We start from the raw sequence: 20771 nt of genomic DNA on the forward strand, positions 1-20771 counted from the left end.
TTTGAAAAACATTATTTTAATACAAAGTATTTATTTAAAAAGTTTTAGTTATCTGTTGAAAGTTTATTTGTGAATTAATTGCTTATAATCCGGAATATTTGTTAAATATATATTTGGTAACATATAAAGTCTGGACCAAATATGTTTAATTATGTGTTAAATGTTTATATGATATTATTACATGATAATCTTAAAAATAAGTAGTACTACTTACAAGATTATTGTAGATTAAAATACTTGATACTCTCTACTAAAATATACACTAATTTATGATAGTGTTGTTTAAACAGAGTTAGTATTAAAAATTGATTACAAGGATTGTAATCTTGTCTAAGTTAAAAATTTAGACATTTAAAGAATATTTATATACAGTCAAGTTGAATAAAAGAATAGTCATATATTGTACTGCGATAGTATGATATAAAATAAAAATAACGTTACAAAAAAAATAGAATTGAACGCAAAAAAAAAAAAAAAAACTATTCTCCTAATTTAAAAGCATAAAAACGATATGATAGTCCTATTCCAAATATTCTTCTGGATTTTCTCCTTCATCTTTCAAATTACTTGCAAATCTCGTGGCGCCATATTTTCCTCGCTAGTTTGAAGAATTGTCAAATCATTCATCATTTGATCTTCCTCTGTTTGACGACGAAGGAATTACAAGTGTTGGAGTTATACTTCGACTCTTTCTTTTGCTATTAAATTGTATTGGTCGAATTTTTCTTTCATTTCCGCCAATTATTGTGCCATTCTGTCAACTTCATCAACATGTCATTGAGCACACTTCGCTTTGTCTCGTTCGACCAGTCGGTAGGAGGAGGAGATCTTTTCGATGTCGTTGGGGATGTCATCGTTGTTGATGTTGAGATCGAGGTTAGTCCGTACGTCGGAAACATCAAATGAAATTGAATTGTGAGACCTCTTCGATTGTACCGCTAACGATTTTGGTGTTTTAATCCATTTTGGATATTTTTCACACAATCTTCCATATTTTTTCTTACTCGAAAGCGTGACCTATTTCGACGTGATATTGTTCCCTCGTGACTTTGAACAAATCGAAACCATCCGCACCACTTTGCTTTTGCGAAGAAAGTCTGATGAAGATCGCATTAAACTTGGTGCACCTACGATTGATTGCAGTCCACTTGCTACTAAGCAATTGCGATATGGAGGTTTCTTCATAAGCATGTAGGACGATGTAGAAAATTGCATTGGGATGAAGTGAGATTAAAAAAGTTTCATTGAAATGTTATTTGTGGTGGGTTCTGAGTGTCGAGGAGGTTCATATAGCTCTCATATTGTGCGAAAAAACATATCGGAACAGATGTGTTTGTTTTTGGTGGAGGGGTATTTGGATTTTGCTCCATAATTTTGTTGAAAGAAATTTTGTGTGATTTTTGTAAATAAAATGGGAGAAAGTGTGGAATGGAGTAGGTAAATGTTTGTGTATATATGTGTATTTATATATAAAAAGTAATTTGTAAATTTTTTTCCTTTTTGACCGTTCACAAACAGGCGTTTTGACCGTTTTCGTTTGAATTTTATGTGTTGCAACTGTTTCCATAGCCACAAACGATCCCTTAACACGTTGCAGAGGAAGTGTTCGAGGTGCTTTCATTTGAATTTTACTTTGCTCTATATATTATATTAATAGGTTTAAAAGAAAAATATAGATAATGTTTGAAGAAATTTGATTGAAATAAGTTAGTTTTATTTTTTTTGTAAATTATTTGTCTAAAATACACATTTTTTTTGTTACCACATTGTTATAATAAAAAAGGCATGCAAGAATTTGCTTGAAGCCAAAAGTGTTTAATCACTATTTTGTATGATAGCATTCTAGGGTTCATTCTAGCAACTCCTACTGATGTTCGACGAATTGGGAGCTGATTTCGCGAGAAGGTAAGATCATTCCTACGTTCTTCAAAGATTAAAGATGAATATAAAGGCTTAAAGTTTGAGCACACAGTACAACAAACCTGTTCTTGCAGCAAATACCTAAAATTGTTCTTGAATTTTGCTTTGTGTTGGAACTTCACCGAACAAAATTGATAAATGGTGGCGTTAGGGTTTAGAGAATATATAGAGAGAGATGGAAGAGAGTTTGAATTCAATATTTGAGATTCCAATTATTGATTTTCGAGGGGTGGGTAGATGTGTAGTTAGCGGGAATTGAGGATTTCTTTTTGATTTAATGGGATGCGACTGTTAAAGAAATTAAATGGAGAGGTTAAAGGAAAGAGAAGGACATATTTGGTACTTTATATTGAAATTTATTAGAATTACATAGAAGATGCCATTTTGTAAAAATGTAAGTTTTTTTTATTAGAGTTGGGGATAAGACAAATGAAACACGATCAAGATAATACTTAATGGAATAAAAATGGAACGAATTGGAAGTGTAAAGTCATCACTTGCTCCAAGGACCAAGACGTCGAACGTGAATGTTGACCCATAATTTCTAGGAAATATTAAAAGATATCAATTCGGATTTTAATATTCTTGTCATTTTATTTGATGGGAAGACCTCTCACATGTTAATTTCTTGTTTCATTATTACCAATTATATTCTCGTGTATTAATAAGTTCCTAAGTATCAATCTCAAAAGTCACATCATTTCAATTTCTATTAGTATATTATAGAAATCTATGACTATATACGAAGTATAACATTCGTATAACAAATATGGATCTTAGATAAACAAAAAAGACAAATTAAAGGTTGTGTTTAGATAAAAATAGTTTATAGTAGTGAAAAACTGTTAATAAATTATTTTTTCATAACTTAATTCTTATTAGCTTATAAGTTAATAAGCTAAGACTTATGTTATTGTATTATAACTATTTATTGTGTGGATGTAGCATTGATTATTGACCAATCATTTTATTTATTTTAAGAAAACGAATAATACATATTTTTGAATTAAAGATAATTGAAAAATACTATCTAATTTATTTGCAAGGGTATTTTAGTCAATTAAGATAGAATTAATAAAAGAAAATTTCATATTTTAAGGGATCATAGATTCTATTAATTTTAAAAATATGATTTTACAAATGATAATTCCTTTTAATTCGGACATTCTGACAGAATATGTTTATGAGTATATTAAAAAATAACAATACTCTTAACCCATAAAATAATAAATGCTCTGATAGAATATACATTTTGATTGACATAATTTTTTTGAAGAATAACAACTTATTATAATATAACACTATCTAACAAAAAAACATTGTATATATTATTCTACTTGAATATTCTGTTAGAATATACTATTACATATATATTATTGTTCTATGGTCGATTATTCTCTCAGAATATAACGATTAATAGTGCATTCTTTTTGGAAGATTGATGATCATTGTTCATCTCCATCTCATGCACCATCATCCAACCTTGAAGCCTTTGATCATCATATTCCCTTCACACTTTCTATGAGAATAACTGCAAATCGAATTATGTAAAATAAAAATTTGTGAGAATGATTTAATATGACAAACAATAAAACAAACTGTAGTAATTCTGATAGAATATACTGATATAAAAAATAACAATGTTACATTATTGCATAATAGTTCATATCAGAAGCTTTGGCAAGTTCATATTCTTTAAGAATGCTGGTTTTCAAAACCTTACTAGTTCTACCATAACTGTAACAAAAAAACACACACAGTAAATAACACACCACCAGTATGTTGCAACCCTTATTCCTCTTTCAGCCCTACCCATTTTTGGTCGAAAAATCAAGGAAGGTTTTTTCATCAAATTAGAGCTTTCTCTAACAGGCCAACTAACTGAAAGTGATTATGCTATGGCACAAAAGTTAGGTGTGGTCCTTTTGTATGATTATGCTATGACAAGTTAACTAAAAGTGATTATGTTATGGCACAGAGGGAGTGGGACCCTCTTCTTCTTTGGTGCTAGGTTTTCTCCTTTTAAGAGTCTGGTCTTCTATTCAAAGTTCAAACACAACTGTTATTTAGTAAACCGGGATTTTCCAAATGAAAGTTTTAGATTCATACCTTGAATTACTGTTGATGTGCGAGTGTTATTTCTATCTACTACATCACTTTTTGGAGCAACTTGAAAACCAAGTGAAAAGAAGGCCTCGGGCTGTAGCTTCACATAATGGATAATTGAGCAGACTTCAATCAAGAGGATTGGTGATGAAAGAAGGAAATTTGGCAACTGTTTTAGCTTGAAATATTTTAGAAAACCAACCCCCTAATATAATAAATAAAGAAAAAAACATCAAGATTAATATAACATTCTCGAGATCATCTATATGCCATAATCAATTAAAGATTATTTTATAGCATCAAGAAAAGGATAATCATACAAGTAATGACTTTGAATAAAATTGTACACTAAAGGAATTCGTGCTTTACACCAAGGCCTTAATTTATCCGGATTATTTTCATCACAGAAACTATAACATCCATATGCTTGAAACCCAACAAGTGGAACAAAAACAAATGAGCAACACATAATTTTAGAAATGAGAACCTTTATTGACAACTGCATAGACAATAAAATATTATTAGCTATAGGAAAGAGCAGAAATGTGATGAAATAAAAAAAAATGCTATTTAGTATAAGTTTACATATGCACTCTTTTTTAAGAAATACAACATCATAAGCTTGATGAATGGTCTGGAAACCAATATAGCCTGCATTAAGCACCCCATTTGATCTTAATAATCCAAAGAAAGCAAGTGAGAGCAGTGCTAAAAGATTTGCACCAAACATTAAGAAGTAGATTCCTCTAATTGATAATAGTGCATATAAACTTTCATAGTATCTACAAAAGCAAAAAAATAATGGTTTAGATCACAATCATGGGTTTGAGAAGTGAATATAAACAGAAAGGCGAAGAGTAATACATGGATGAATATAATATAGATGCTGGATTGAAGCAAAAGAAGATTGATGTTCTCAATGAAGCCTCTGGGTCCTTGAGAACAATAACACAAAGGCTTTAGCGACAGAAAACAAGAAAACAGTCAGGAAATGTGTAATGACTACAAGACTAATAACAACTTGGGTTCCTTTTATATGAGTTCCAGGAAAAAAGTCAACAACATAAGAAACACTAGCGTTGTATGAGGATGCAAAAGTGATTCACCTATAAAAATGACCTATATTATGAACATTGTTTTGAAATAGGGCGTGCTCATGAATGGCGGCTTCAGATTGAATCAGCAGCCAAACATTTGCAAAAATACGAATTCAATCTTTCTGAAGGGGGTGCTCATGAATGGCAACTTTGGATGTTGAAGAGGGTGGCGCTTGTAGACGGCAGTGCTGGAGGTGGAATAGGGCATCACTGAGGAGGTGAGATTTTTCCCTTCTCCTTCAATTGATCCACAAATAAAGGGAAAAACACGAGTATGTTCTTTCTAAACATTGTGTTTTACCTGTTGAAGATGAACGGTGGTGGCTGATGGTGTACGGTGGCGATGGTGTACGGTGGCGATGGTGGTTAATGGTGTTGGTCGGCGAAGGGGCAAGCTCCAGCCTCTTATCTTCTTCAATCGTCGACATCGGCAGGTAGGTTTAATAAAGAAGAACGATGTGTGAATTAAAATTGATTTTCCATTTAAAGAGGTTATTAATTTATTTAACAATTACCATAAATAATTATAGCTAACATTATCAAATACCCTTTTGGAATGATTGGCCCACAATCATTCCTACATCAACACAATATTTAGTTAGAATACTTGAACATATCTCAACAAGCTAATAAGTTATAAGTTAATAAACAATAAACTTTTTTTTTGCCAAACACCCTCTAAATATCTCATTAAATCCAAATAACAATCAAATCATAAGTTAGGGCTCTTCTACATCTAATCAAAATCAAAAGGGTTTTCACGCATAAAATCAGAAACAAAACATAAAGAAATCTAGAAAATTATGTTAAATATAAGATAGTAAAGCAAACTAAATGAATCCCTAATGATATTGATCTCGTTCGTTTAGATTCATGCTCCTACTCAATGTTCTGGCCTTCCAATCGCGGAATGGACTCTCAAAATGACACATCTGTTGTTTCCCCTCGATTATCCTCCTATTAGGTCGGCGGTTTCGAACTCTATAGTATGGCACACAACATGTGTATGCATATAACGCGTCAAATATCTCTTCATCATCACTTGTTTTCTGCTTCTTTGGATCCAATCCAGCTTAGTATTTTTTCTTCTTTTTTGATCTAAAACGTATTTTATTTGCAACTTAGCAATTCCAAGCATTATAAACATTTTTTTATCTTTAAATGCATCAAAACACAACTTAAAAATGTTAAGATATTGCACGAAAAACATGTGTAATTTAAACGATATCAAGACTACTTGAAGAAAAAGGGGATAAGGAGTGTTCAACAATTGCTTGGGGCTTAGGGAAAAGGGTGTTCTTAATTTATTAATTTTTTAAAAAATATATTAATAATATAAAAAAGTAAAAGAAAATCAAAATGGCCGATTGCTCTTTTTATATCTATTAAATACCAAAATTGAAATAAATACAAACTATAAGAATGATTTGAGTGAAAAATAGGTTATGGACCAAGTGTATAATCTACCCAAGCCACATTGATCATTTGTGTAATTTACTTCACATTTAGTAAGTTTTAAAAATGCATATTTGACCATTATTTATTTTCAATCGTAGTTGTTATCATAAAAAATCAACCATTATTTTCAAGATAATGTAATTTTTATTATTTTCATAATTTATATAGATTTAATTTTTGGATGTTAACGTCAATTGTCATTTTAACTTAAAAATATTGGTTTGAATGATCTTAATTATTCAAAAATAATAAATTTTCGATTATATTTTGTATATTTATTTGATATTTTGATTTATATGTGACATTTAACAACACATTTTATATATATATATATATATATATATATATATATATATATATATATATATATATATATTTTCGGTCCTTAGCTACAGTACCTGACCAGGGTACTGTAGCTTGGATAACTTACTTTCACCGTGGTTAGTATTCGGCCCTTCTATGTTAAAGATATCCCGATCCTTCCACCGTCTTCCTTTTTATCTCCCACCGTTTCTTCATCTCCATCCTTCCACAAGGTTTCTCTTAGGGGGTCTTTGGATTAGATTTTTAGCTTATTGCTTATAGCTTATTTGTGGTGGGAATAAGTAATAAGCATGGAAGAAATGTTTATTAAAATTAGCTTATTTAGCCTAATAAGCTGGATTTTATCCAAACACTTAATTAGCTTATTATTATTGTGAGAATAAGCAGCTGTGTTTTTCCTATCCAAATACCCCTTAGCACTCTATTCGTACACGAACGCAACAAATCAGGAAGGTGGGGAGGATGGTTCGATGGTGGCGAATCTGTTGAGTAGGGGAGTAGTTCAACCCGTCATACGCCGGCACCACTAATTGCATGACTGATGGTCGGCGATGTTGGTGGCGTAGTCGATGAAGTGTTCTATAGCGTAGTCGTATCCACTGGCATTCGAAATCGGCGTTGGGGTTGTCGGCTGCTTCAACATTCTCCCAAAACCCTTTCCGTCATACTTTCACCCCTCCCGCCAGCTACTGTTCGTAGTAGTGGCAGTATCCTCCCTCTTTAGCTGAAGAACCCTAGAACCAGCCACAGTCTTCGTTGTTGTCTCCATTCGATTAACGCTTGGAGCCATCTTCGTTCCATACCCGTTCCAGGTTCTTTTTTTTTCGTCTCTCACCAAAGAGGGTGGGATTTAGGGCCTTCCCCATTCCTCGCACATCTCCACTCTTCCACCGCCCTCGACATTATCTGTTCAGAATGACCACTATATCACCAATCGGGATTTCTAAATATGCGACGCCACCAGCGCTACCAGATCATCCATCGGAACCCCTAGAATAACCCAACTCAGTACCCTAATCGCGAAACATGAATATAAAGTCCATCATGTGCTCGAATCTTCGTCAGCTTCGCCGCCGAGAGAGACAAAGATGCAGATCTTCGTGATTCTTGCTGTTTACAACATCCAGAAAGGTTTTACTCTTTTCTGTTCATTAAAATTAACACTTTATGTCGATTTGATGAATTAGACCTTAATTGATAACGTATAGCAGAATGACTTTTAGTTTAATTGTTCAAAATTAGCCGATGAAGGTATGGTCAAAGAAATTGATGTTCTTGTGCGAAAACCCTAACTTATAGATATAGCATGCTACCTGTTTGATAAAGGTCCTCAACGAATAAACGGTCAGATGTACTACCACTCTTTCCTTCCTACTATTAGAAAAAGAATTGCAAGTTCCAAATGTAGTGTCAAATGATGCAATGTCATCAATTTCAGGCCTCGCACTGCCATATGCTAGCTTATGTGTTTAAACTCCAGAACAAAAGAGAACGACAAAACGTGATTTCATCTGGTATGAACCTAAAATTACTTTATTGCCCTTCTGGTGTACACAACTTCAGCTCCACGTAATTGTCAGCTCTGTTTTGTTTCATGTTTTCAGGTTTGGTTTGTACTGAAACTTTTGTTTGAGATTTCTCAACGATTGGTCTCATATTGCAATCAGGAGACACACATGTTCGACCACAGTTAAGAAGCAGCGATGTTAGTGCTGATGGTGCTGTGATTTTGCAATTATCAGCCCTAAAACTTCTTATTTTTTGCCATATATCAATGTTGAAGGTATTTTTATTAATTCTATTCTTGAAAGCAGTTCACTTTTATATTTTACTCTTCATAATGAATGTTCATTGCAGGTATATTGATATGTGTATGCTTGGCAGTGGCAGGAAAGAAGGCATTATCCCAGGCACAAAGGAAGCCCTTTTCTTAATCTTAGCATTTCACTTCCTGCATGATATTCTGATAATTCAATGTTTCTTTTATTTAGTAACAGTTATAGGTGACAACAAGAAATTTAGGACACTCGAAAAGTAAATCTTGGAGAGAAAATGGTAAGAAAGAGAAAGGTTAAAAAAGGTTAACCTGAATTGTTTGCTGAAGAAAAGAGTCTCTAAAAGAACAGTGCATGGGATGATTGCTAATTTAGTCATCTGAAATGAAACCATGAAAAAACAAACATTACATTTCACTAAAGTAGTAAAACTAATGAAAATATTAAGTGTAAAAGAAACTTTTATACAATTTTGTAAGATTTTAACACAATTGGAAATGATCATTTTCTTTAGCTTGCATTTGCATGATTCGTCTCAATTATGATATTCAATAACCACAGGGAAGAATCACTATCTGTTTGGTTAGATGGAATGGGAATGGAATAAGCAAGGTAATGGAATTTAAAGAATTCCTTTGATTTTGTCGACCAAACACAAATTTTATTGAAATTTACCTTCCGTGAGACTTATGTGCAAAAATTGTGGAAGTTTCATTATCAGCTTTAATATGAATCTAATCTTTGATTCATTAATTTTCTTTGTCTGTGGCCCAGTTATTAGCACAACAGAATGAGCAAAGTAAAGATGACAAGTTGCTGTGGGAACTACTTAAAATGAAACAAAGATGGCAACAACCCGAGAGTCCATTTGGAGCGCAAGAGCTTCATCCGGTTGGAAGCAGTACCAAACACCACCATAAGTCAACAATGGTCAACCTTTTTTTCCAAATAACTAACTTCATTACCATTAGGCGCATCAACAATTCTTACCAGTTACATACACTAAACAACAATGTAGTTTGAATTTACTTCTACTTTTTCCTTTTTTTTTCAATTTCTTTTGGATGTCTTAAATTTGGTATTTCATCCTCTTTCAGAAATTTTGTTTGAAGCTGAAAGAAACATCAATAGACAACTATTGAATGGACTTTATACTATAAATTCTAATTCTGTCAAGTGTTCAATATTGTTTTTCTGGTATGCAAAGAAGACAGGGGCGAGGCCCAAGTTAGGCGAGGCCTTAGATCAGGAGTATAGTAGAGTATGTTTAGCTTATTTGTTATGTGTTATCTTATATGTTGTATATGCTTAGCGGGCGGGGCCAGAGACAGGCGGGACCTAACAGAAACAAATTTGTTTACTGAGCGGGGCTCGAAGCCAGGCGGGGCTTGATGCTGGATTCGTCTAGAGACGGGCGAGGCCCAATGTAGCGGGCGAGGCCTAGTGCTTATAGTATGTAATTATGTATGGTATGTGGTAGGTTGGGGGATTCACTAAGCTTCGTGCTTCCGGTTTTTTAGTTTTGGTTTCAGGTACTTCCGGTAGCGGAGGGAGGAGCTCGGGATAATCGCATGACACACACCATTATTTGTTTAACTTGGGATGTTTTACTCTGATATAAAAAGAATATGTTTTGGGATTATACTCTGATTGGATATAACAGTTTTGTTTATGAATGAAATGGTTGATAATTATGGCTTTTACTAATGATTTAAAATGAAATTTTTGGACCGTATTTTTAAGGATGTTACAAGTTGGTATCAGAACCTTGGTTTGAGGGATTCGGGCACACTCTCGTGTGTGTCTGGACTCAAACTGAGGAATTGGTATGAAAATTTTCAAAAGGAAAATCATTTTTAGAAAAAGAACTTTGAAAAAGAAGAAAAGGGGTGTGGTGCATGCAATCAACCGAGCTCAAGTAAGTACCCCAAAATACCCATACAAGTTATGTTATGATATGCTTACTAGAACTGCATGCTAGATTAGCGCTAAGGATCTCGGAGGATGCCTTATGTGCCTGTTATATGTGTATGAGCTTTATGAATTGCATGCTAGTATAGATTCCTGAGTAGAGGATAGAACAGTTTGATTGGATTATGTGGTTAGTTTATTTCCTATTGTTTGAATGCTGCTTGCTTTGTGCTTGTGGGACTCTTAGTAATGTGAGTTAGCTATTAAGTGAATATGCTAAGTCACATGTGGCACAGGCTGGATAATCTTAGAGTGATGGATTTGACCTTATTGCATAGTTCTTGTTTGAGTCTAACCGTTCTAGGGATGAGTCGAAAGATTATCTGATATTTTTTGCATGTGGCTATATTCATGAGGTAACTAGTTGACATTACTGGGAAGTCCTTCAGCATATGAGGACGGAGTAAGTTAGAGGATACCCTAGAGAAAGCTAGGATGAGATTAGTGTTGGGAGCAGTGTTATAGTAGAAGGGACTTGGTGGAGTCGGGACAGTTCTTGAGGAAAGTACGGATAGATGTGGAAGGTAGTATGGGCCCATACTACTGAAAGTAGAGGATCCGTACTCGAACCAAGAAGGGCTGAGATGAAACCAGCGAACTGGTAGTGTGTGCGGGATCCCTTGATATTATTGAGTATTCAGATGGTTGTTATGATATGTTTGCAGCATGGTGACGCTACGGGGTAGACCAATTGGCGGTTCAGGCGCCGGTGAGGGATTAGGCTCAGGTTCAGGAGCCAGTCAGCTCGAGGAGCAAATGAGAGAGTTTGTATCAACTGAGATTACGTGCAGTATACTGGATCAGACTCCTTTGATCTTCGGTACAGTCAATGAGGGAATTTTAGAGCTTTTGGATAGCCACCTCGAGGCTTTCCGGGCTGAGATTTCTACGGGGAAGTTAGGGGCTCCTCTGGGGCCCGATGTTTATGGATCTCTGGGATCCCGTTAGAGCTTTTGGATAGCCACCTCGAGGCTTTCCGGGCTGAGATTTCTACGGGGAAGTTAGGGGCTCCTCTGGGGCCCGATGTTTATGGATCTCTGGGATCCCTCGGGAGGAAGGATCCAATTATTAGCTCTTGTCGTCAGGGATCGGAGGTGGGTTATGCACCTTGTTTTCAGAAGAGTTCACTACAGGATTGGATCGCTGTGGAGGTTTCGCGAGCCGTACGCGAGGAGTTACCCGACATTATTGAGCGTGTTACTGATAGGGTAACCGCTAGGTTTCAAGGTCAGACAGCAACTGTGCAGACGGTTGATGAAGTATTCGGGGTGACTCGGGAATAAAAGATTAGTTTAGGTGTGTAGTTAAGGAAGAGGAAGCTGACTTCTAGTTAGGCTCAACAATCTGAGCAGTCGGACGCTGCTATAGTTGACACCAGAGACCTAAGTGGTCGTGATGGATGTGCAAGGAATGAAGGGGCACATAAGAAGGTTCACAGCAGGTCACAGTGTGGTAGGTGCGGATGGAAGGGTCACCTCCACCGAGAATGCACATCGAAGGAAGACTTATGTCTCCGTTGCCATCAGTCTGGTCATTTCAAGGCAAATTGCCCCCGTATAGTGGTTAAGGCAGCTCAGGATTCATCGCTGATACTTCGACAGAGAGAGGGAGTTCAGGTTCCAATGCCCATGATTCTGCAGGAAGTCAAGATGGAGCCACAATAGATCGCTAGTATGTAATTTGGATTCTCCTTTGTGTGATGATTTTACTGTTATGGTACTACATCAATGTTAGTAAGTGTATTTCAGAATATTATCTTTCCTGCCTATGAATGAGTTATATGCCATTGTCATACCATGGATGTTGGTGTAGTAGTTAGAAGATGTTTCCGTTTAGAGCATATTCTTAGGATGCAGTCACTGTAGCAAGTGTGATTTGGGACTCGGGAAGTATTTCTCTAGTTTTCAGGGGCGGTAGCGTCACGGTATTGGTTAGTTTTGGAGCACTAGCAGCGGTAAGCATCCATTTTTAGCAGATCGACCATGGAGTGGTAAGAAGGATTGGGAATCCTTTCCAGACAGTGAGCTGTAAGGAGCTAGTTGAATCGAAGTGGGGGAGGAACCCCCATATAGTCAGGAACTAAAGTAAGTGCGAAGTTGGGATGAGTTCGCAACTTTGTTGAGCAGGATAATAGTCCGAGTGGCTGTTCGGATTGAGAAACGCATGAGTTGGGAGTTTGGGAAACTTCGCATTGTTGAGTTCGTGTAATTACGATTAGTAGATGATTGGTTTGGGAAACTAGGTTGAAGATTTTCTCAGCAGGACGTGAGTTTAGCCAGGATGTAAGACTACGGGATAGCCGTAGCATTCACCAGTAGGTAGAAAGTGCAGGAAGTGTAGTGAGGCTACAAGATGACCATAGTATTCACATTAGTTGATGGATGGTTTGGAAAACCAGGTTGGAGGATCGCCGGCAGGACTCGAGTGAGTCAAGATGCAGATTGAGTGAATTTTCGGCATGGGATGCTTTTGGATTAGTAGTCAGTGTAGAGACAGCATGGGGAGTATGGTAAGACTGCGGGATAGCCGCAACATTTGGTAGTAGCCAGTTAGAGGAGTGTGGGTGAGGGCCCGTATCTCCTAGTCAGCCTGATAGAGATCGAGAAAGGATAGTTCGTTGAGGATTCAGGATGGTTTAGGACCCGCGTAGCCCTAGTTAGGTGAGACCGGGGGCAGGGTCGCTCAGTAGTATGGTTTGGGTGGGACCCGTTGGCGAGGCCCTTGCGATAGTAGCAAGACAAGTGAGACTTGAGGAAGAGACTGCTCTAAGATATAGTTTGGGCGAGACCCGTGGGCGAGACCCGTGAGATTTTAGCAGCGCAAGTGGGACCTGGTAGAGACCTTAGAATCAAGATAAGGGATCGAGGATCCCAGGACTTATGAAGCCAGAGTGGTAAGGTATATAGAGCAGTTTTAGTTAGCCGACGTTTTCTTCGGAAGTCGCTGAGAGCGACTGAGCGATTAAGCTTGGGTGCAGTAACCGGTGGGAGTCCGGTAACCCAGATTATGGCAGATTAATTGGGACCAGGGTGGTCTCGGTTCGTCCAGAAAGCGGACATGAGATAGCAGGACCTTTAGTCGGGGATATCGATAAGAGAATTCCTGGTGGAGTAGCTAGTTGACCGAGAGGTGCTACGCCACTCACAGCAGGGTTGAATAATCTCAGAGGGAAGGGTTTGACCCTGTTTCGCAGCTCTCGTACGAGTCTAACCGTTGCAGGGATGAATCTTTTACTCGAAGGATTATCTGATCCATTCGTTGGGTTGGGTGTTCAGAACTGAGATATAGTAGGAGGAAGCATTCAGTGGGTATCAGTGAAGTGACCAACACTGGTAGTGGCTAGAAATGCAGATACAATGAAGAGTATGTCCTTCACAGAGATAGGAAAAGGAGTTGATTGTGTACCGTTGCCTTAGGAAGGCCGTAGCGGCACAGAGTAAAGGGGTGAGCCCTTTGGATGCCAAGTGAAAGTACTCGAGGAGTACTGGAGGGATTGTCAGCTGGACAAGAGCCATGTTCTAAGGATTGTTGGTGATCAGAGTGATCTCGAGGTTTTTATCTTCAAGGATTAGTTTTGGCTGAATGACCGAGCGGAAGGTCAATGGAACTGATCCCTCGAGGATCAGACTCAGTAAGAGATGTATTCACCGGGCAGAAATATTGTGAGCAGGTTGTAGGATAGTTGGCTGTAGCGGACTTCGAGGAAGAAGTCTAGTTTAAGTGGGGGAGAGTTGTAACACCCCTAATCCAGCAAACCAAGAAAGGAAAGGAAAACCCTAAGTCAAGGAGTCAACTCGTCGAGTCCAAGGAAGAACTCGACGAGTAGGAGCGAATTCCGTGGCGCAGATTAAGTGGCCGACTTGGCGAGTCGGGGGACTGACTCAGCGAGTCTGGTCTGGGTTGGGAAACCGTAATTTTGGGACTTGGTGCCCTATTTAAGACTCATATTCTCATCCCCTCAGCCTCATCTTCAGTCACCAGACCCCAAACCCTCACCCACGAAACCCTAGTGCCTTTCTTGTGATTGTGAGCCATTTTTGGAGTGTGTGTGGTCTACTTGGAAGCTTAAAGAAGGATAAAAGCTTGGAGGAATCAAGAAGAGAATTGTATATCTAGAAGTAGCTTCTCAATCTTGTCACTTTCTGGTAATCAAGTCTTGACCTTGCTCATCAACCTCTTAGATCTCCTCATGTCCCTTTTGTTTGAGTTTTGGTTCAAAAGCTAGGTCTACGGGGACATGGACATCCCATGCTTAGATCCATTCAGATATGGAGCCCCTAGGTATGACTAAGGCATAAAGGTGCAAGCTTTATGACATTAGGATGTCCCATGCAAGCTTAAAGAGATTAGCATGGCCTTTTAGAGCCCTAAAGGCCATGCAAGGAAGTAAATTCAAGGACTTTACGTGGTTATTGGATGTCTAGAGCCTAGATCTTGATTTCCATGCTTTGGTTTGGAGTAATAAGGGTTTTAGATCATGGAGTTATGTCTTAATGAGCTAGGGTTTTGTCTAAACCCATTAAGAAGGACTTAGGATGGGTAAAGCTGGAAACTTTACCCTTAATAAGTCATTTCCAAAGTGTTTATGAAGTTTGGAATTCAGATCTGAAGTATAGGGGCTTAATCCTTTAAGATTGTCCAACAGATCGAGGAACTCGGCGACTCCAGGGAGGGACTGGACGAGTTTACGTGAGTTGTCCCGTTCTCCGGTTATGGGTGAACTCGGCGAGTTAGGAGAATGACTTGGCGGGTTGACTCGGTTTGTCACGAGTCTGGTTAGCCAGGGAACTCGGCGAGTCAGGGGTTGACTCAACGAGTTGGTTTGCGATTGCAGGATTCTGAGCTTTTGAACTCGGCGAGTTGATGGAGCAACTCGGCGAGTCAAGTCAACCTGGAAGTGTTGACTTTGACTTTGACCAGAGTTGACTTAGTTTGATTTCTAGAGGGAATTTTGGGACTAAGTGTTATGTTGGTATTGGTAGCTCGGGGAGCTAGGGGAGCAGCATTTCGGGGAATTGTTGAATAGCAGCCAGAGGTTTCAGCGAGTCTTCAGTTGTGCAAGGTGAGTCTCCTCACCGTGTGAATGGGTCGAAGGCCACAATGTCGGCCCGCGTAGTTATGAATAGGAAGACCTGGGGGTTAGCCCTAGGCAGTGCATGTTAGTATGATATTCCGGACCAAGGTCCGATACCGGGCGGGTGCCCGAGGAATGTTTGCATGTTAGATTATACTTGTTATCTATGTGATACTTGTATGTGTCTGGTAGGGAGGTGAGTATGGGCGAGGTCCCGCATCTCACCATTAGCAGAGTGTGGATGGGGTTCTGTATATCATTAGTAACGGAGTAGGGGCGAGGCCCGAGTTAAGAGGGAGGTGAGTGTGAGCGTGGGCCCGTATCTCACTATCAGTAGGAGTGTGGATGGGGTTCCGAGACTCATCAGTAGCAGGACAGGGGCGAGGCCTTAGATCAGGAGTATAGTAGAGTATGTTTAGCTTATTTGTTATGTGTTTCTTATATGTTGTATATGCTTAGCGGGCGGGGCCCAGAGACAGGCGGGGCCTAAGAGAAACAAATTTGTTTACCGAGCGGGGCTCGAAGCCAAGCGGGGCTTGATGTCGGATTCGTCCGGAGCCGGGCGAGGCCCAGTGCTTGCAGTATGTAATTATGTATGGTATGTGGTAGGTTGAGGAATTCACTAAGCTTCGTTCTTACGGTTTTTCAGTTTTGGTTTTAGGTACTTTCGGTAGCGGAGGGAGTGATCGCATGGCACACCATTATTTGTTTTGCCTGGGATGTTTTCCTCTAATATAAAAATAATATGTTTTGGGATTATACTCTGATTGGATATAAAAATTTTGTTTATGAATGAAATGGTTGATAATTATGTCTTTTACTAATGATTTAAAATGAAATTTTTGGACCGTATTTTTAAGGATGTTACAACTCAAGTGACCTTCATCGGGCTTCATACCAGTACATGCAGCATACTAAGAAGTATGCCTGACATACTAGCATGAGGCCTGTTCCTTAACCAAAGGTCTTAATCCCTTAAGACCTTAACATCCAAGCCTCAGATCTATGTCTAAATAAGGTCTTAATCAATAAAGTTTGCAACTTTACTCCTTTGCATGTTTTAATGGGACCCAAAACCCATTTTTATCCATCCAAGTCCATAATATGAACACCAACTCTAGCATGCTTCATCAAAACCCATCAAGATGACATTTTTATCCCCTAACTATGTATTCCTTTCATCCTACACGTACGCCCAACGTATGCAACCCTCCGCCAAAATTCTCTTTTCGCCCCCCTTTGGGACCAAATTTGGAACTAAATTAATATCAAGGGTCAAAAATAGAAATACCTTGGAACCGGGTGTTACACAGATAGCAGCTCCTCTGAATCAGAAGTGGGAAAAACAATTGAAATGGGAAGGCAACTTGGTTTTGAAATCGAATTGGGAAACCCAGTTTTTAAAGGAAGTCATGGGTGAGCTCGGTGAGAAAGAGGGTCACCAATGAACTGCTTAAGTTTAAATGTAAGGAGTATATGTGAGCTCCCTAAAGTCACCTAGTTACGAAGGCTCAAGAACAAAAATAGGATCTCGTTTTTAGGGATCCAAGAAACAAAGATTCTGCATCTTGAAAAAATTGACGTAGAAGGTTGTTGTGGATCTATAGTCTATGGATATGTTGCAATTCATGCAACTTGGAGATCGGGGGAATATTAAGCATTAAGGATAATCGTCTTTATGCAGTAAATAAGGTAATCACATCGCAATGTTTTCTTATTACTATTGGTTCATGGTCTGGTATTCAAGAGAATGTCATTTTTGGCAATATTTACGGACCTCAAGCACCAATGGAGAAACGTAAGTTGTGGGAAGATCTGATGGAACTTATGTAACACTCCAAAATTCACAATAAATTTAAAATTTCTAAAACCAACCATGAAACAATATTGTTTACAAAAGAGTCATTGTTTCAAAAACATTATTTTAAATAAGAGTTTTCCAAAGACTCGAAGACATAAAAACAGGAAGCTGTGTACGATCACACCTTCGCATTCCCACAATCCTCAGAAGTACCTGAAACCACAAACTAAAACTGTAAGCCAAAGCTTATTGAGTTCCCCCAAAGTACCACCACATAAACAAAACCAACAACAATATACAAATATGGCCTTCATCCTGAATGGACCGCCTCGTACGGACTACAACCTATATGGACCACTCTTCGAGCCTTTGGCATGACTGGACAACATCGCAGGGCCTACAGCCTATCCGGGCCGCTCTCTAGGCCTACAGCCTATCCAGACCGCCTTGGGTATCTTGGCCTTCAACACAAACCAAGACCGGCTCAACCCCTCCATAATATGTCGACATAGACAATAGATAAATATAAACACATATCCAGCAAATACAGGTAGTCATATAGATCTAACAGATCACTACATCATATCAACATCCTATATACTAGGATATAAATCTAACATATCACTACAACATAGCAACATCCTATATACCAAGATACAGATCTAACAGATCCCTACAGCATAACCACATACGTTAAAACCAGGATATCAATCCAATGGGTCGGCCTTGGTGTCTTCGACCCGTTAGTAAAGTGAGGAAAACTCACATCGTAGTCTGATGAATAGCTGAACAGTACACGGCTCTGAATACTAGCTCTCCAGGTAACCTATGCAACATATAGAGACCAAGGCTTAACTATAGCTTAAAAATGCCCAAAATACCCTTAAGTCAAACTTGGTCAACCATGTTCAAAGTCAAAGTCAACGGTCAAGGTCCAAAACTCAACATTCCTTCCCAACGTATCATGAGAGTACGCTCATGATACTCTGATGTTGAGCAAGAAGCAAGGCACTGACCTCGTACGTCCAACATACCTCTAGATACACCCAACATATGCTGCCCATTCCCAAAACTCCGTTAAGAGCTTATTCCATTAAGCCCTGCTGCCCAAAAGTCAGATCCAAGCCCAAAATGATGTCCTAAGTCATAAAGTTTCCAACTAAATGACTTTGCATGTATATAAAATTCTTAAATATCCAAAACCATATGTTCTTAACCCAATAAGACCCTTTAACACATGCATGGGCTAAATACCACATCCAAGATCACATTTTTATGCTCCAAGACACTCCTAAACGTCTGAAAGGACAGCTCAAAAGGATTAGAGTACCTCATACTCATAATACCAATCTCATAGGACCAAAATAATCACAAATCAAAGGCTAACAAGATCTAAATGAAATTAACATCAAGTTCAGAACTTTATACCTCCAAAGGGTGTCAAAAGATGGTAGGATCTTGGATCCAAGGTGTTCCACTCTTCAAGGATGATCTTCTCTTCTAACATATTCCTTCAAGGACACCAAAATATACACAAAAGCTCAAAATTGGACTTAAGAGGATTAGGGTTGGCTAAGGAGCGATTTTCCAGATGGAGGCGGAGGCGGGAAGGGGTCTTGAGTCATAAAGATGAATATATAGTTCTCAAACCCTAAATAATTAAGGTTTGACCTGGCCGGAGTACGACCAACGTACCATAGGAGTACGCCCAACGTACTCATGCAGGAACACCCTTTTCCTAATTTGCCACATGGGACCCATTTTTCAAATAAATCTCACTCAAAGGGAAAAAAATGTATTATTTGAAAATCGAGGTATTTTCTTCCCCACCTAAATTAGATTTTGTCCTTGAATTTGTTCCCTTCTACATCCTTTTCCCATGACAAACCTGTTGGATCAGGTGTCTAAGCCCATAACTATAATTGGTATGTGCTTGAATTAATAACAACACAATCCTTTTTGGTTGCCCTCAAACCTAGCAACTGGACAATGAAATTATGAAAGGAGAGATATTAATTTATTATAAGATTAATAAATTAATATAAATTATTGATTAATATGTTAAAAGATTAATAAGAATTCATAATGTTTAATTAATAGTTAGCCAAAAATTAATTAGAATTGATTTTGGGGTTAACTTTATTAATTATAAAGTGCAGGGACTGGTTTGCAATTATCCAATAGTTGAGTGGAAGGTTCCAGAACCTCCTTGGAAGGGGGTTCACTAAATCTATAGGGGAAACCCTAATGATTTCGTCCAAGGGGCTTGGATAAGGCCTTTGGATAAGCTTAGGCCCTAAGCAAATGAGCATTAGGGTTTTCCCTAAACCCTAGCCACCTCAGCTATATACGGAGGCCTCTGACTCCAAAAATTGGCCACTCCTTCCTTTGAAGAAACCCTAGGCAGAAAATTACATACCCTAGTCTCTCTCCTCATAAGTTTCCTTCCTGCTAGCTCTTGGGTGTGATTCCATTAGAGGCATTGCATTTGTGGTGCTAAGCTTCCAAGAAGATCAAGATCAAAAAGGATCACCAATTGTTTACTATAACAATTGAAAGGTATGTAACTCTAAAACCCTAATTGATTAACTTCAAAAAATAGCCTCCTCTCTTAGGGTTCTTGTTTCGCATTTCAATGAGAATGATGAAACCAAAGCCACTCCCGAAGAATATGCTGCCTACAAGAAGAACTATGATGATGCAACGAAAGTGGCATGCATCATGGTCGCAACCATGTCCCCAGAATTGAAAAGGCACTATAAGGACTATTAGCCCTTTGAGATGAAAAAGGACCTTATGGAAAAGTACCATAAGCGAGCTCATCAAGAAAAGTTTGAAGTAGTTAAGTCACTCATGGCTTGCAGGATGAAGGAAGGGGAGTCGGCTGTTTGTCATGTGCAAAGAATGCAACACTACACAGAGCGTTTGGTCAAGCTCAACTTGCAATTTGATGAGGAATTAGCCAAAGACATGGTCTTGAACTCATTGCCCGATGGTTATGATCAATTCATCCTAGCTTACCATTTGAAGAACACCAAGCAGACATTGGCCCGATTGCACAACTTGTTACAGACAGCATAGGCGGGAATGAAGGGTAAAAGTATAGCCTCCACTCCTGCTAGTGCCCCTGTCTTAGCTATTGGACAGGGAAAGGGGGAAAAGAGGAAAGGTCCTCCTAAGAAAAATTGGAAGGGCAGGACCCAAGTTGGTTCATCTAGCAGTGGCCCAAAGGCCAAGCCTAATGC

General features: G+C 38.3%; 1 long non-coding RNA gene and 1 pseudogene across 6 annotated transcripts; one reads left to right on the forward strand and one right to left on the reverse strand.

Moving 5' to 3' along the window:
• Positions 1-3393: 3393 nt before the first annotated feature.
• On the reverse strand, positions 3394-5551 carry LOC145095029 (uncharacterized; annotated as a pseudogene).
• Positions 5552-7304: 1753 nt separating this feature from the next.
• On the forward strand, positions 7305-9841 carry LOC145091497 (uncharacterized). Of its 6 annotated transcripts, none has more exons than XR_013702196.1 (5): positions 7305-8036; positions 8148-8256; positions 8344-8419; positions 8510-8688; positions 8763-9841. It is a non-coding gene; the product is annotated as an uncharacterized LOC145091497 (long non-coding RNA). The 6 variants fall into 6 exon arrangements; XR_013702195.1 differs by having other exon boundaries at positions 8148-8249; XR_013702197.1 differs by having other exon boundaries at positions 7305-8419; positions 8763-9292; positions 9455-9841.
• Positions 9842-20771: the final 10930 nt, after the last annotated feature.

This window comes from Lactuca serriola, chromosome 3, assembly GCF_051521515.1.
Source record: "Lactuca serriola cultivar US96UC23 chromosome 3, Lser_US96UC23_V15, whole genome shotgun sequence".
NCBI classification, from domain to species: Eukaryota; Viridiplantae; Streptophyta; class Magnoliopsida; order Asterales; family Asteraceae; genus Lactuca; species Lactuca serriola.